This window comes from Anopheles stephensi, chromosome 3, assembly GCF_013141755.1.
Source record: "Anopheles stephensi strain Indian chromosome 3, UCI_ANSTEP_V1.0, whole genome shotgun sequence".
In the NCBI taxonomy this organism is placed as follows: Eukaryota; Metazoa; Arthropoda; class Insecta; order Diptera; family Culicidae; genus Anopheles; species Anopheles stephensi.
In genome coordinates, this window is record NC_050203.1 from 52,970,785 (window position 1) to 52,986,144 (window position 15,360).

The window sequence follows — 15,360 nt, forward strand, 5'->3', positions numbered from 1 at the left end:
CGTGGTTTGCAAAGGTCTTTGAAGATCGGCGATGTTGTTGCTGGCGACTGATACAACACCGTCGTCCGCCAATTGACGTAAGCTGCATCCTGGTGCCAGGCAGGTATCAATGTCGTTTACATAAAAATTGTACAACAAGGGGCTCAAGCACGACCCTTGTGGTAGTCCGTAGAAACTGACCCTCCGAATTTTCAGATGGCCGTTGTCGAAATTCATCGCCTTTTCAGAAAGGAGGTTAAAAACGATGTTATTTAATCTTGGGCTTAAGCCCGCGGTTTCTAACTTTTGACACAGCACATGTACTGATACTGAGTCAAAAGCCCCCTTGATGTCAAGAAATAGAGAGGCCATCATTTCCTTTCGAGAATGAGCCAGCTCTATTTCGGATACAAGCAGCGCCAAGCAATCGTTGGTACCGTTACCTTTGCGAAATCCAAATTGGGTACTAGACAAAAGGCCGTTGGATTCGAGCCAGTTGTCCAATCTAAAAAGAATCATTTTCTCAAATAGTTTTCGCAGACACGATAACATCGAGATCGGTCGATACGAGTCGTACTCTGATGCTGGTTTGCCAGGTTTCAACAGGGCGATAACCTTCACCTCCCTCCATTCCAACGGGACGGCGTTAAGCTCCAACATGATGTTGAAAAGCCTCAACAGCCGCTTCTTCGCCAGGTCCGGAAGGTTATGGAGCAACTTGTTCCTGATACGATCCATTCCTGGCGAGGAATTATTGCTGGAGTACAGTGCAAGCGAAAGCTCGACCATTGTGAAGGGTGAATCCATTGAGGAAGAACGCTTTTAGTAAGCCGTTGATTATATAAATTTGAACCATGAAACTAATACCACCAGAAAAAGTAAATGTTAATACCTGGATTCAATGCTATTGTGTGAGCTGCTTATAAAAATATAATTATAAAATTTATGATTCTTTGTCGTACGATAAATTATGTTTGATAATTTGTTGACATGAGTTTTTACTGTTATTTTGTTTTTTAATTAATATAGAGAAAAGTAATGATATGCACTCCATTTTATTTAAATTTAAGTTGATTTGTATTTAAGTTTAAATTAACTATAATACACCTTTGTTTCGTTTACACGTGTGATAACGCCTGTTAGTATGCAATTTTTTTCTAATTCTTGTGGCAGAATGCTCTCTTCTAGAGAGCTGCTTAACTAGTTTTAACCATGTTCCTTTCTAGTTTTTCTCATCGTTAAACAATTTTGAAGCTAAAATATTAAAGCTACGCACGAGTAGAACACAAAACTTTTATCTATCGTTGAATAATGTTTCATTACATTTCGTTAAAGTTATTAATTTTTTTATTGGCATCGATCATCGGTAAAAATGTCATACAAAAAAACGAAAAAAAAAATTATCACTTTATTTTCTTCATACCACGTAGTAAGTCCATCCTCACTATTCAGATATGGTTCAAATGTGATTTAAGCCCCGATCCTGCCTTGTAAAAACTCGTGCCGCTGTTATCTCTACCGTCGGTCTGTCACGATAACGAGGCAATCTGCTTGTTAAATTAAAAAGAAACAAATCCATTTATCAACAATCGTTTACTTTGCTACAACGATTACAAAGTTTAATCTCAGAGCAAAAAGAAAACTGAAAATCACATACCCAATTCAATTAGAAGAACCATTCCTAATCACCAGTAACGCCTTCCAGTGTGAAAACACGAAACGATCAATTTACCTCACCGGTCAATGCATTCGCTTTTGCATGCACGTTTTCCATATCCCTTTTATGCTGCACCCTTCATCAGCATATCTGTCGAAAGTGTAATGCTCGGGAAGCATGTCTTAATTCCGGCCGGTTTTCACTCCCTACATCCCATTTATTTATTGCCACCACCTTGCGCCCGATGCTTTCGGTTCTAAAAAGGAAATAAAATAAAAAACTCGCACACTGTTATCGGGTCTTACAGATCTTGTGAACGGGCAAATCCGTTGTCTCGGGCAATCCCCGGGAGTGTGAGAAGCAATAAGGCAAAATCAACATACGGTGTTGTGAGAATATCGGCCGTAGTGAAGGCAAAGCAAGATTAAGGACAATCTTTAAATCAATTTCCATTTAATGAACTAGTTCAATTAAACTCAATCAATCGAACGGGGGTTGTAAAGCGAAGGAGCGAATCCCCCGGGGAGGCGCGAGTGAAAGGACACACGGCAGGCTCGGTCGCAATGTAATAGCACTGATTTGCAGTTGCAGTTTGCGTTTCTGTTTGTTTATTCTGCCTGGTTTTCTGTCTTCGTTCTGGCCTGTTGCCAATGTTCTGCTCGCCCGAACGAACCAACTCTGGTCTGGTCGATCGAATTCAATCAGCATAATCACAAGCTCGCTCGCTCGCTCCCTGATACAGAACTACACACGACCACCACAGGATATGGGCTAACTTTTTTCGAAGAAATGCAAATGAACCGATCCGTCCAGGCGACAGATTACTGCCACGGCAGACACGGTAATGAGCCCCGATCGACCGCTCATCATTATGCTCGTGTCGGTCGGTCGGTCGGGTGTGGAAACACCTTCGCGATTTTCCAGCATGAACATGGTCTGCACAACTGCCGTTCCTTTACTTTTCGGCCATTAATCAATGGACGGGTGGCGGGATTTAATTGCTGCAACGCCAGGGCTACTGTGCTGGAGTGAGTTGGGTGTTTTTTCTCTGTCGCTCGTTCTTCAGCCAAAGCATCTTCCGCGTGGTGATGGTTCGTTACCAGCGGCAACATAGCACATGGCACCCGACGAAGCGCATTGATTTAGAACGGAAAAATGGAAACACACCACCAATGACACACCGGCATGAGACGATTCCTTTTTTCCCCTACATAAATTACAACCAGCTCCAATCCGTGTCCAACACGCCGTTTTTTCCTTCCCGGGGTTTATCTACACCCCAGCTCATTCTCGACGGAAAGGTGGAAGGAAGGAGGCGAACGTTTCCTCCCTTCAAACCGTATGTGACACATTCATTTTAAACCGCGAACGTGACACCGCGACACCCGCGAATGTGTAAACAAATTAGCGCGAATGTGTTCATTTTTCCGCTCGCGTGTGGTTCGGTACCGTTTTCCCTGCTGTCCAGGGAAGCAGCTAAGCAGTTGGCAGATTATGCGGGACAGGAGATTAGCACGATTAACGATGGATTCTTGGATGGGCGAGCGGCAAACTCCGGAAAGGTGGAATGGATTAGGTGCGCATCCAAATTAGCGCCATACCGACAGTTTTGTGGATTTTTTCTCCTTCCTCATGGACCCAAAACCCATGACCGTGGCAGATGAAATCATAATCATATGTTTCTGACATGTTTTTTACAGTAAATAAATGTTTTTATTTTTGGCTGCTCTCTCACGCATTACGCTTCCTTAATCGAGCGGTGCGATCATAGTCCCGGGAGTGAGTGGAGCGGCACAGCCGACTTCTGTTCCCTTCTGGTTGGATGACGCAGGAAAATTATATTTAAACTGCAGAAAAGCACAATATCCGCTTGGCAGTGGTTTGTGGCAGCAGGACATTATGGTTCGTTTTTGTGTTGCTCTAATGCTAGAACAATGAGACTGTTGTTTTTTTGTTTGCTAAAATTGTGATACATCATCGTTGTGAAGTAAACAAGTGAAAGTTACAACAGTGATGGCAGGGCGTTTTTGCACGCGAGCGACACAATCTGAATTATGATGAATGAGGTCCACGCTGATCGAAAGCGTTGTTTTGCGATAAATTGTTTCAGCCGTTTTAAGTGACATCTCTGAATAATTCATCCTGGTTTATTTCGGGTGAAAATAGACAGCTGATGATTAATTGGGCTAGAATTAATTCGGGGCTTGGAATTGGATTATGCTTTAGCATGGCATTGATTTTGAAAGTTCTAAATGATGAATTTGTTTTGTTTTGTATTTTTATTTAATATATTTATATGATAAGTATCCAATACAGCCGGATAGTCTGTCTTCATACGAGGAAGCAGTCTGGGTAAGATTAGTTACTCCGTCTTACCCTGTGAAAGGCCGCCAATGCCGGATCGTCCCTTGGATCGTCGTCGTGTTATCTATACGTTTTCATTTATTTGTTATTATGTTTGAACTGTTCAGCAATTTGGTGCTTGGAATGAATATTGCCATATATATGTCTCTCATAAGGCTATATTCTCTAGCAGCTGAGCTTTCTGATATCATTCATCCCTTGAGCATCTGTATCTCTAGCTTTGAGGGCCTGCCAGAGGGTACTTTTTTATTATTTTTTCAGGCGCTGAACTGCTCCGAGGCTAGCACTGTCAAATAAAAATCATTAATTTTGAAACTCTATAGCATTTAGGAGAAATTGCAGCATGATTATTTGGTCAAAACATGAATCATTTTTGGCACAACAATTTTATATTGGTCTGTTAATTTTATTTTGTTTTTGCTTGATGGGAAACGACCTGGCCATATTACTCAATCTTACTTTTGCAATTTTGTGTATATTATTTTTTAAATATTTTTTCAGTCATTTAGTGATTGGAGCTACGCGAAAATTCCTATACTTCAAAATTGTTTTACCGAGTAACTCATGTATATCTTTACATTAGAAGTTGATGAAAAAATCCCTTCTGTCAGGAAAATTTTAATCCATTCATCGCTCTAAATGCATCATTTTCTGGCAACTGAAAAACAACTGCATTTTTGTAAGACATACCAAGCTTCTTGCTGGTATCTTTCATCGCTTGAGCATATGTATCTTACAGGAGCTCCTAATGTTGATGCTCTAAGCATTAAGTCATTTGTTATCGTTTAAGGCACTGAACTGCTCTTGAAGTAGAATAAGTTGAGAGAACATTTAAAAAAACTCCAAACATATGCTTCGTGCTTTCTCATAGAAATAATCGAAATGCTCATTCATTCCACAAATTTACATAAAATGAACAATTTGCTAAGGCCAATAATGCTCGATGAACTACTTCCATCGGTGGCAAACAACCACGGATATCTTTGAATGGAATATTCAAATCGTTCCACACAAAACCCAAACGCACTACGAACCCAGTTGTCCAAAAACAGCAAAAAAAAAAAACAAACCAAACGAATCGAAAAGCAATGCAGATAAACAAGAACAGCTCACACTCGAAACCCCAAAAAACATCCAACAAATAAACACATTCCCTCACGTACCGCGACCGGTGACTTAAGCACGGGGCGAACACACGGGACCCGGACCTGGAGGAAATACAGCAAGAGGTGAAACGATTCCACCTTTATGCTGTGGCCCCATCCAATCGACGGTTGGGCAAGGTGTTCTGCTGGAACAATGTACGTAAAAATTAACGAACAGTGCACCGTACGATCGACCCTCGGTCCGCAGGCTGATGTTTCAGTCAGCAAAACCTGAACCGACGGACCGGACTATTGTAGGCACGGGAAAGCATGTGTCACAATATACGGCCTGTCCGATGGATTTGTGCTGAAGTGGCATCAAACTGTGGCGTGTGTTAATTGAAGTATCCTTCTCACATGAGTGGTTTGCGTGGCGTAGCGTGATCCTTCTTCCGTGATTATTTCGTCCACGCGCTAGTTTGTGTGTGTGTGTGTTTTGTTTTATCCGCTTGCCAAAAGAAAACCCAAATGGCCGGTGTGTGACAGGTGAACGTGGGAAAATTGAAAACCAGCAAGAAAAAGCAGCGTAACGCTCGGGCACCGTGGGCCGGGAACAAGTGTGGCGCGTCAACGGTGTATCGGTGAACAAATTGGTACTGCAAGTTTGATACTCTGTTTTCAGGGCGCAACCAGCCGGCCAGTGCAAGATAAATAATGAACGTCCGAAAAGTACGCGATGAGGTGGGGATACATTGGAATGAGAGAAATGGTATAATTTTAAACACAAAACTTTAACACGGTTTTGCTTTTAAGGACGCTTTCATCGCTCAGGTGAGACAGGTTGGGATGAGAGAAAGAGTGAGGGAGAGACAGAGGAAGGGAGCTAAAAACTGTTAAACCTTCGCATGTCGATTGTCTGGTTGAGTTTGAAAGATCAATTTTATGTGACACTTATTAATCATTAACCAGATAAGTGTTCTCAAGAACTGGTGGACTTGCAATCAAAATAGTCTTGTAAGCTCATTCCAATCTCATCAAAACCATCCACAAAATCTACACACGTGCTCCATTTCGTATTGCCCCAACAAGTAATGCAGTATTCCACACCCGCCCAGGAACAACTTTAATGATACCATGCTGTTAGCATATCGCATAGACATAGACACTCACACACACACACAACCCCCGTCGTAGCGGCCCTCCTTATCTGCTACCGATACACTTCTCAACAATGCCCACCGGAAGCGCACGGGCACGCTGCCAAACGCAACGATCTCACCAATTTTCATCATTTCCCACGGCGAATCGCACAAAAGCGAGCAGTAAACGAAACGATGAGGAAAAACTCACGCAGACCCCACCAGCCCAGTTCAGTTGCGAATTGTTGTCGGCCGGATAGTTCCAGCTGGCGAAACCAACAGCATCCACCACACTCGTCCGGATACAATTGTTGCGTGGAAAATGTGCGACCCATTTTGGGGGGAAAGAAAAAAGCCTCCTATTATCGTGAGTTACCCGAACCCCGGATGAACTTTTTCGTCGAACAGCACTCACCAAGGGAGCGCTATTACGCGTCATGTTTAAAACAGTGGTAGCTCAGAGAGTGAGCGATTCGAGTGGCACGGCTCATCTGCTCTGGAGCGCCAGCCAAACCAGCCGCGGAGCGTTCGGTCGGTAGGTTTAGTTGTTTTGTTACGTCGTCCTGGTTCCGGGCGGGCATCTTCTCGTTCGTCGCAAGCAGTGTACGGGTTCGCGGCCACTTACTGCACGGCGGCAGTCCTATCGGAACCGTCGAGCAAGCTTGTGGCACGGTGCAAAGCGAGCACGCACGCAGCTCGCGTTCTACGACCATCGGTGCGTTGGGCGAATTTTCCCAGCAAAGCGTTGTGTGTCTGTTCGGGACCTGCGATAGTGGGTCGTTGATTGGTCGTGGTCAGGATTTAGTGCGCGAGCAATCTATCTACCCGAATCGCGGCACAGGATTCTTTCGTCTTCCGGGACAGACCAGACAGCACAGGCCAGTAAATCATCGTACGGCGTGTGTCTTCTTCCAGTGTTCGGTGTTTGTGTGTGACCGCAAGGGGTAATAGTGGAGCATCAATGAATTTAAAAGTTATCCAACAATTTTGCTCTCTCTACAGCCAGTTGCTCCGGATCGTCCCCGGTGGGATAAATGTGATTATTTATCGTGCACATATGGAAGCTTAACACCATCTTCTTTGTTTGTCTGGTGTCGCCAGAGCATTTGATAGTGGAACGGCATCGGTCTGCTTGGTGCTAAGGCTAACAACTGAATTTTTTTCACCAGTTCAATGTGCTGTTGTTATCCACCGTAAGAGCTGGATGCTGTTTACAATGCAGTAAAAGTGCATCTCGTGTGTGTGTGTGTGAGTTCATATGCTGTCAGGCCACCTAGTGTACGAGCTCCCTGTCTGTTCATAATAATAAATCACGGTGTTTTTTTTTTTTTGTTTCTCGAAAACAAAGCAAATGGGTGGATAAAGTGTTAGAAGTTGTGTCGTTCAGTTTTACGACCGGGCATTAAGCTAAGATGCGTTTAAATGAAAATCAATGAAATCGAGAGCAGAAAAAAAGGTAAACTCGCCCTCACTATACACTGTGTCCGAAGTTGATCTAGTGCGGGGTTTTTTAATGTGCGACCGGGGTCGTCTGGAACGGTCGTAAAATTCTCACCAATAAATATTTACTTCAGAGTGCGTGTATCTCTTTGTGTTTGTGATTGTTTGTGCCTGTTTGTGGAAGTGAATCAATCGGCAAAGCAAGCGAGAGATCAAATGTAAAGAATAAAGTGTCGTTCGTAGACCGTCGTTCGTGCTTTTGAAGTCCTCCTCCTCGGCAAGGATTGATGGTGCACGTGTTTGAGTTTAAATCTAAATTTCCTCTACAGTCTTGTGGCAGACGACCGTTACTAGCAAAGAAAGCAAGTCTAAAAAGACTGGCTTTAGTGAGTGTGTGTGTGTTCGAATCGAAAGTGGATCAAATATATTCGGAAACGGTTTGACGGGTTCGATATCCGGGTTGGAACGAGCCAAGCCTTCCGTGGAAACCTGGTGCGCGTACATCAAAAACGGCGTGGACTCACGTAACGAAAGTCTATAAATTTCGGCTAAAACCGTACACGGCACGGCACTGCGGATCGCAAAAAGGTAAATTATCTATTGTAAGGTGAACCGGCGAACGGTCGAATTCGTGTGGGCAGAATTTTAATGTGCAAAGGCTACTGATGAGCTGGGGACTATGCCATCCATCTTATTCTCATTTCGGCCCTATCAACAAACGACTAAACGTGGCGGGCACGAATGGGAAGACGATGTTATTCTGTCTGCTCTTTGAAATGCGCTTATAGAGCTCCGAAACCGGAAGTTTGCTACCGTGGATCATTTTATTACGACTACTTCCGCTGCTTTTGATCGAGAAATGAGGTCAGGGTCTTTCCTCGTTCTACGCTCTAGCAAGCAACAGCACCATCGGTTGCATGTTGTGATGGATTCTTGCTGTAAACAAAAGCAAACACTCAGTGGCAAAAGACATTTAATTAAGAGGAGCTATATTGGTTCTATCTGTTTGTACTTATTTGAATTTGAATTTGATGCTGGAGTTAAAGGCTCTTCAGAAGCTAGGGTATAAAATGGTATAATGAAGCATCATTGCACTAGCAATTAAGAGGGCCGGATAAACGTGCGCTGAATGCTAATGGTTTGACAGTGATACACGGGGATGAGATAATAAAAATGAATTTGAGTAGGAATCCCTATTGAACAAATGGAGTGCCTTAGCAATGCTTGACTTTATACAAGATTACTAGGCGACCTAACGCTTGTTGGACGAATTTATTTTGGAAAATTTTTGCAAAGCTTATTGAAATATAAATAAAACGAATTAAAGCTTTCTTTAAACTCCAATGGTATGGTCATCAAAAGAAAGGAGAAAAAAAATTAATGCATTTTTGTATTAGGTTGAAATATTATTTAAATTAAGTTGTATAACCAAATGACATATTGATGGTTATATTTGTTATTTTTTTTTTTACTAACATGAGGCCTGGTAAAGATTAAAATCAGCTTCTATAATTAAAAATGTTGAACATACTGTGACGGACAAAATATTAAAACCACTGTGATATCCAATTTTCAAACCACTGCTTTCGATACTTCTACTTGCTATAACCAAACTAAAAAACTGCACCTTTACATATATTGTCCTTTCGTGTGTAGAGCAGTTATTACGACGAGCACTACTCGGAGTGATCTTACCATTGCGCAGCAAATTAGACTCGCCAGGCATCAGGCCAAGCAAAACGCAGCCCTCCGGTGGGCTGGTTATGTTATGAAAATGACACCAATCGACCCAGCCCGTAAAGCCCTTTTAAGCCTTTTGTAGTCCACGATTTAAACCATTAGGTGTTCTTATTCTAAACTTGGACTTCTTATTCTAAACTTGGAACCTACGTTCACAACTTGATACTGCTCAGGAAAAAGCAAAACATTTAGTGCATTAAAAAATAATTGAATTTTGTTACTCTTTTGCGATTCTTTTGAAGTTGAAGTTCGGTCTTCTCGGGCATAATTGGCATTGGAAGACTCAAATTTGACTACGATTTCGAATCACTTTAGATGTTCCATCCTAGGAAATCAAGTATAGGAAAAATAAATCAAGCTTGAACTAACCAAACGACCAATGCTTTTCTTACTTTTCACATCCAACAACGAGAATAAAAAGTTGCGCCTGTCAAAACCTTCCACCATAAACCCCTGAAATTAAATTAACCTTTAAAAAAACGAAACCCTAATGAACAGAACCCAGTGGTAGAGGTTTTTTCGACCTAATTAAAATAGCCAAATAGCTACACACTCCAACCAGTGAACATACTGAAGTTCAGCAGAAATTTTCCAACCTTTTTTATTCGCATCAGAGAGCAACTCCTACACAGCCCCTCCAGAAACTGTGACGCAGCGACTACAAATGTAAATAATCAGCCCTAAACAATCGATGCCAAACTTGTCCTACTCCGGTCGCGTTCCGAAAAGCGGACCACACCAAAAGGCAACGGTAGTCCGGTACGTACGGAGCTTTCCGAAGGCCAATCCCGTATCGGTCCGCTGTCCCTGTCTAATTCAACTCAAACAACACCCAACGCCCCGCCGGGTTCGATCCCACCACAATACGGGAAAGTTTACATTTTCCATCGTGTCCCGTTGTGTCGCGGCACCGTGAATGAGTTAGTCGAAATCGTTTGAAGAAAAGCGAAAGGAAAATGGTCCGAGCGTCCTATGTCAACACGATTACCGCTCCCGAAACCTGCCATCATGGTGCCACGGTCGCCCCGGTCACATCGCCTTTGAAGTGAGTGTGTATTTTTGTATGTATGTACGCTGCGGTTAGAACGTACTTCATCAATATTTAAATGTTGTACTCAACAGTCTTTTTTGTGCACACAATATTTCACACACACACACACGAACAGTATCACAACCATCCCACCCGGTAATAAGCTGTGCTGTGTCAATGCTGCTGCAATAACAAACTTAGGTAGGTGGTTTTTTCCCCATGGTAAACAAGGGGCAGCCTGCAGGAGGGTAAACACGTGACAGACAGTGGGAAAAATCACGGGAAAACTCACTCTCGCTTCCTACCTATGAAAACTTCCGCAAGGGGTTTTATGGGGTGTACCCAGCTCGGTACATCTCATCTTATCATCCCTAAGTGTACCTATGCATCGTAACATTCCTCTTTACATCATCCTAACGAGTGTTTCATCACACACGAACAGAGGAACCAGGAACGCTCAATCTAAAGAACGATCCGTTCTATCTGTGCTACAGCGTTGGGTCCGCATTAAAAAAAACTGGAGATGCCTACCCTGTAAGAAGCTTTTGTGAGCAATAATTTAAAGCTTCTCCATTTGCATTAATACCCACCGGTAGCAGCCGAGCGGAGGTTGACGGTGGGCTAATATTGCGCACCGGCTACAGTCTCGTCTCGCCTAATATTTATATCCTCGGCCGCAGTCTGAAAGGTAAACACATAAAGCAGCTTATGCTACCGTTCGCCGCCCCTGGCAAACAACAAAAAATGGGCAAATAAAGTATGTAACCCATGTTTGATTAATGAATTTGCCCACGATGAAAACAACATTCGACGCTCGGACGAATGAAGCGAAGGGGCCAGCCATCCTTTTACACAACGCACCCATTTTCCTGTGAACGGGGATCTTTCAAATGTCCTTGGCAAAACGGTAAAGTTGAAATAAAGCAAACGGCCGGCCACCCCGGCAAGCGATAAAAGCAAAGTTTGTGCAGGATGGCGGTTCATCGCGATTGTTACCAGCCCGCGTCGAAATGGCTTGCAAGTGATTTTGAATCTGAGTGGATCGTTTTTTTTTCTCTCCCTTGGCTGATATTTCCGTATGGAAGAACAGATAACGAAAGAAAATAAAATCATCCCTTTTCGATTTGGGATGGTGAGGGACGCTGCTAGCCGTGATGGGGAATTTGTTTGCGACACGATGGGTTTCTGATTTGTTGACTTTTCTATGGTTTTTGGAGGTGGTTTACTGCGGGTGGTTCGCAGAGCCTGTATAGATTTTGAGATGAAGCTGATTTTTATGAGTTTGCTGAGGCCGGAACTTGGAAGTGCAAGTTCGTCTAGGAAGGAAGTTTAAAGCGTGAAAGCGTGGTGGATTTGCAGGAGACGCTTCACAGCGCTTTAGCTTTAAGGATACAAACTGTAGTTTTGCTACTTGTGTAGAAGCAATATTAGTAATTTATTAAATCAATTATTAAACGGAAAAACATTTCCAACAACATATGATCGTTAGTTGATATCGTAAAATAAAACAATGTTAATGTTATCTTAGCCTAGTCCGATTTAAAGTTGTTTGCTTCAAATTGTGAAAAATAGCTCTTTTTCAATGTATTTAGCCTGTAAGTGTCTTATTTTACGTGTAAATACTGTTAAAATTGAGAAAAATAGCACTTTTTCAATGTATTTAGCCTGAAAGTGTCTTATTTTACGTGTAAATACTGTTAAGATTGTGAAAAATAGCACTTTTCCAATGAAATTAGCCTAAAAGTGTCTTATTTTACGTGTAAATACTGTTTAAATTGTGAAAAATAGCACTTTTTAATAAGTATTTACTAGGGAAGTCACGAAGTTCGTGATGCAGTTGATAATAAAAAAATTAAAGATAAACCTTTGAAGAGAAAATTAGAATTTGTCAAATCTTTAAAATCACTTACTCACTTATCTGGCGCGAAAACTGCTTTGCGGTCTTGCTTTACAGCAGAAGTATATTACTATATTACTCTATATTACTTACGGTCTAGTGATAAATTCATAATCCAATACCTTTCAGTCGCACGCATTAAAATCATTACTCAATCTCAATCTTATTAAAAATATGTTGCATGATAGTGATATCACCGACCAACTTGTAGAGCTCGTCATTTAAACGACTGCTCCATAATACACATACGGGGCCAAAAATAATACTGAGGATCTTCCTCTCGAAAGCAGTTAAGAAGATGAGCTTAGATGCTTCTCTTACATAGGAGAGCCTCTAGCCTATCAGGACTATGTCATCAGCGGGTTCCAGGATCTGGATTGACTTATGGTGGCCGGTCGTGACGATGGTCGTGATTATGCTACTTTTAGTCCCTGATAGCCCTCTTAAGCGCCAGATTTAACAGCAGAAGTCCAAGTCCAGGTAGTGATAGCAAGAAGCCTTCTGAGATTTCTTTCCATGGTATGTGATGTGAGTCCTTTATATTCTTACAAGCCTGATAACCTGTCTACAATTCTAAAAGAGCACATTGTGCTGTCTAGTTTTAATCTGGCTATCTGTGAATCTAATACTGAACTATTTATAGGAGTTTTATATTATTCAAAATACCAGCTTTTTATAAGCATATTCCTCTTCAATAGTTTATTTTGTTAATGAGAATAAGGAGCTGTCCTTTACTTTCATAATATTTTTTGGTCCAATTTTCACAACCGCTTCTTAACGAAGCCTGCCATTTCTGGCTTACTAGACTTTTTGCTAGTATTATTTATCGCATATTTGGATAGTCAGTCCTCACTGTGGGGTAACGGCACAGAAGAGATTTGAACCCCATTGAAGCCTATTTGCCTACCCGATTGAACCTTAAAGCATCTACTACCGGGCTTCCAATTTTTCAATTTTCACAACATTTTAGAGTTAATAAAGCACTTACAGTATTTAAGGGAGAACCTTGAAATATTTTTAACATAACTTCGAAACAGCGTCGTGAGATCTGTTCGAATTCCATCCAATTACAATCTTAGATTCTTTTCCAATAGTGACATAATTTTCAATAACATGAATAGCAATGAAGCAATCTCATAGAAGATTGTATTGACCTGCTTTCCCAGTGTTCATTCTAATATGAAAGCGTGTAAGAAGTACTCAACTAAAATAGATAATTCTAAAATACCCTCATGACATAAGGCGCTGTAACAATTTCTATTCAATATTTTTGCACCTTAAATAGTTGAGACTAACTGCTCTAACAAAATATTGCACCTACACAAAATTTAAATGCCAAAAGATATTTCGTTATTTTAACTTAAAATGTTCCTCCAATTATACAGCGACAGGTTAGTAATTTTTGGTTTCGACTCGCACCAAATTGGCCCACCTTCGTTCCGCCCTAAAGATTCAATTATATCCACCCAAACCCTCACCGCATCGTTTATTTTTTCCTATGCCCCATTTAAACCACTAATCAAAGCATTTCACAGTCACTAAAACTTTCATCCCCAAGTGTCATTGCATTCATCAATCATGGGATGAAACCGACGATGATGTATTCCACTGCCGCCGGAGGGAAGGTGAAATGAGCCCAGCGTTTGCTTCCCATCTGGAGCGTGGCCGGAACTGACAAATCCATTACCGTTCAAACCAAATGCTCACGCAACGTTCTCAACGGTCGCGTTCGGCTTCTGGTGCCATTTACAAATAATTAATTTTCATCGCACCGCATTACGCGCACCGTTTGGGGCGTGTATTTACAACTCGCTTGTTGTGCTGGGCTGCTTTCGGCTGCTTTCAATCGCGGTCTGTCTAAGACGAAGGTGAGAAAACTCGTGTTTCGCAGGGAGAGAAAAGGAAACAGCGCTAAGGAATGTCTAGAGGAGGTTTTAATCGTACGGACATTGTGGAAAAACGATTGCCACCGGATGAACGGCAGTAAGACGGCAGCGCAGGAGCGGGATTCGAAGGGATTCATTACCTTCCTGCGCACTGCGAGTGGACGAGGTTAATGGGAACGTTTCTTTGCTCGCTCGGTTTTTCCTCAAAGAAAACTCTCACCAGAGCAGAAGCGAAACGTACCTCGCCAGCATCGGGTTTAATCGGAATCGTAATCATTGGTGAATGGCGGAATGGTAGCAAGAATTTATGAAACCATAGAACGCGTCGCTTTAATAGCAAAAAGGTTGCTGGTAGCTGGCTGGCATAATAGCAAAGCGACTCCGGCAACATTTTTGTACGATTTCCACGACGCCTCCCCACTCGCACTAATGAAAATGGTGTACGGCGAATTTATTCCACTCGATTAACGTGGAGAATTTCAATTTCGTTTCGGTTCGGTGGCAAAACACACCTGCCCTTTGTGTGTGAGAGCGGTTAGGGAGGTGTGACTTGAAAAAAGACGGGGTATCAGGAGTTTGGGTGGAGAAGATTGTAAATTGAAGTGTCATTTCTGATTGGGGAAAGGATTTCAGGTTTAAAAAGATTCCATTACAGTGCAGTGGAAAGGGAGAATCGTCACCCTTTAAAGAACTCATCTAATTAATCATTAATTTGTTGAAGGTTACATTTTCTTTCGGGAAAACTTACCAGCGTAGCATGCACCATTTATCTGTTTAAATGCGGAAATTCGATTCTACTTTACACTTTTTCTCCTTAGTTTTTCCACATGACTTTACAAGAAAGGGCAAAAACTGTTGGTTTGCTGGTGACAGGCTTATTAGCCTTCGAAGGCTAACTTTTTTCCCCCATGCACATTGTAACAACGCAGTGCAACGTCTGGCAACTGGCTTTTTTCTTCTGCCAAATGTTCGAGTGGTCTAGTTTGGCCATTACTTCTCCACATCAGTGATGAAAGGGCGGCTGCGGCTGAGCTGCATAACTGCTTTCCAACAGTTCTCCTTCTACCACGGCCCCGGCATAAGCATCCTCCTAAAAAGTGGCTTGTAATTTTGGAACTTGGTAGGCGTGATTTTAAGTGCGAG

At 42.2% G+C, this 15,360-nt stretch overlaps 1 protein-coding gene and 1 long non-coding RNA gene across 9 annotated transcripts in view; one reads left to right on the forward strand and one right to left on the reverse strand.

Annotated features, from left to right (window-relative positions):
- Positions 1-1,085: 1,085 nt before the first annotated feature.
- On the reverse strand, positions 1,086-2,233 carry LOC118509212. Its single transcript, XR_004905849.1, has 3 exons — positions 2,020-2,233; positions 1,637-1,892; positions 1,086-1,526 (listed from the first exon to the last, which is right to left on the reverse strand). It is a non-coding gene; the product is annotated as an uncharacterized LOC118509212 (long non-coding RNA).
- Positions 2,234-6,790: 4,557 nt separating this feature from the next.
- LOC118509213 overlaps positions 6,791-15,360 on the forward strand; it is a 69,735-nt gene continuing 61,165 nt past the window's right edge. The window contains exons 1-2 of one of the 8 annotated variants that reach the window (XM_036049487.1): positions 6,791-7,680; positions 7,799-8,252. The gene's annotated coding sequence lies outside the window, so the exon portion shown is untranslated. Of the gene's footprint in view, positions 8,253-15,360 lie in introns of all 8 variants that reach the window. The other 7 variants (XM_036049491.1, XM_036049492.1, XM_036049488.1 and 4 more) reach the window with 7 other exon arrangements.